This window comes from Chiloscyllium plagiosum, unplaced genomic scaffold (genome assembly GCF_037043375.1).
Source record: "Chiloscyllium plagiosum isolate Xiang-an unplaced genomic scaffold, Cpla_swu_hap1 HiC_scaffold_47, whole genome shotgun sequence".
NCBI lineage: Eukaryota > Metazoa > Chordata > Chondrichthyes > Orectolobiformes > Hemiscylliidae > Chiloscyllium > Chiloscyllium plagiosum.
In genome coordinates, this window is record NW_028270185.1 from 12,854,079 (window position 1) to 12,856,327 (window position 2,249).

Consider the following 2,249-nt stretch of genomic DNA (forward strand, 5'->3'; position numbering starts at 1 on the left):
CCTCACACATGCCAGGTTATCTGTCGTTTTTTGTGAGAGATGGCTTTACTCAAATTTGCTGTTTCTCTCTCCCAGAGATCCCTTGAGAGTAAGGTTCTGTCTTTGATGTAAATGAGATGCCTCGTCAGGAGATTAACTGAAACATCTCAGGCTGGGTATCAAAGCACAACTAAGTTGTGACTGTCTAATTATTGAGCTTCTCAATAACCGGTTCAGCCTGCTGAAGCATATCATTAGGAGAGGGAAATTGCACGTTGCTGCGTAGATTAAGGATGCCGGAATGTTCCCTCGCCTTAAACTTCTCACTTGTTCAAAGCCAAGTGGTTGGGTGAGACGTCAAGGTACCTTTGAATTGGCTGTTTTGGTGGCTGTCGGAACATGTCACCCTGAGCTCCCGAGAGCAGAGGTTTCAGAGAACTAGCTGACAGGCAGCAGAGTACCTGGGGATGTATTTTGCACAACTGCACGTATGTGTCATGTATATGTGCTTGTGTGTGTATGCATATACACATGTAATTGCGTGTGTATGTCTGCACATGTCTATACTCCTGAGACTGCATCTCCCATGTGATTGCATAGATACACATGAATGCATATGTAAGTGTGCACTTCTGAATCTGTGTGCACATGCATATATACATGTTTCTGTATGCTTGAGGATGTGTAAATGTACTCAAGGTCTGTATGTTTGTACATCTGGATGTGGTTATTTCTTGTGTATGTGTTGCCACACCTGTCTGAGTGCATGGATATGCAGAAGTATGTGTGCATTTCTGAATAAGTGTACATGAATATACAAATATGTATGCAGCCGTTATGTGTGATCGCATGTGTGTGCATGTGCTTGTTTGTGCAGGTGTGCTTGCGTCTGTATGTGAGTACACACATTTAAGCGTGTACACATGTGTATGTGTGTTGCCATTGCCTGTTTATGTGTGTATCTGCAACAGTGTAACTGTTCACTTAACAGTACAGATTTGTGTACACTTGTGTGTACACATGTGTACATGTGCGCGTATGTATGTGAGCGTGTGATTGCATGTGTGTATATGTGCAGAGTTAATGGAGCTGAGGTGGAGAGGGTTGAAAGCGTCAAGTTCCTAGTCGTGACAATAATCAACAATCTGTCCTCGACTTCCCATCTAGATGTGACGGTCAAGATGGCACAACAACGCCTCTTCTTCCTCAGGAGGCTTAGGAAATTCAGCAAGTTCATAAAGACCCTCGCCAGCTTTTACAGATGCACCACAGGAAGCATTCCATCTGGATGCATCACGGCTTGGTACGGCAACTACTCTGCCCAGGACCATAAGAAACCACAGAAAGTTTCAGTGAACACAGCCCAGACTGTCACAAAAGCCAGCCTCCCATCTATGGACTCCATCCACACTTCCCGTTTGCAGTGGAAAGGCTGCCAACATCATCAGGGACCCCTCCCACCCTGGTAATTTTCTCTTCCAACCTCTTCCATCAGGCAGAAGATACAGAAGCTCAAACACATGCACCAACAGGTTCAAGACCAGCTTCTTCCCTGCTGTTATTAGATTGCTGAATGGATTTCTCTAATTTCAAATCAAATGTTGATCTTGCTTTTGCTCACCTCCTGTGCAGCTGTAACTTTGTATGCTTCACTCTGTCTAATCACCTTATGATCTGTATGTCCTTGTTTGCTATGATCTACCTGTACTGCTCACAAAACCTGTACTTAGGTACGTGTGACAACAATAAATCAAAACAAACATGTTTCCACACCTATGTATATGCACACATTATTGTGCATGAGTGTGTGCCCGCGTGTTTGCATGTGTGCATGCGTGTGCGACACGTGCACGTGTGTATGCAAGTGATTCCAGACCCAAGGCAATGTAGATGACTCTGAAATGGCCCCAACAAGCTGCTCAGTTCACGGTCAGTTAAGGATGGGCAACAAATACTGACCTTACCAGCAACATCCACATCTCACAAAGGTGTTAAAAGATCAAAGCTCTCTATGAAGTGCTGCGTACTGTGAGGTGCAACATTGTCGTAGGTGCTGTCTTTCAGATGAGGCAGTAGATTGAGCCCTGACCCGACCTCTCACGGGGACATAAGAGATCCTATGACATTATTTTGAAGGTGAGTGGGGTGAGATTTCCCCTGACCCTACCCCAAGTCCCCTGGCCCACATCCATCCTTCAAAACCGCAGTATCATTATTGTCGCGTTGCTGTTTGTGGGAATTGCTGTACGTGAATTGACTGAGGCGTTTCC

General features: G+C 45.1%; 1 long non-coding RNA gene across 1 annotated transcript; it reads left to right on the forward strand.

Moving 5' to 3' along the window:
- Positions 1-373: 373 nt before the first annotated feature.
- Positions 374-1,743, forward strand: LOC148135992 (uncharacterized). The gene is made up of 2 exons (XR_015754755.1): positions 374-467; positions 1,147-1,743. It is a non-coding gene; the product is annotated as an uncharacterized LOC148135992 (long non-coding RNA).
- The last annotated feature ends 506 nt before the right edge of the window (positions 1,744-2,249 follow it).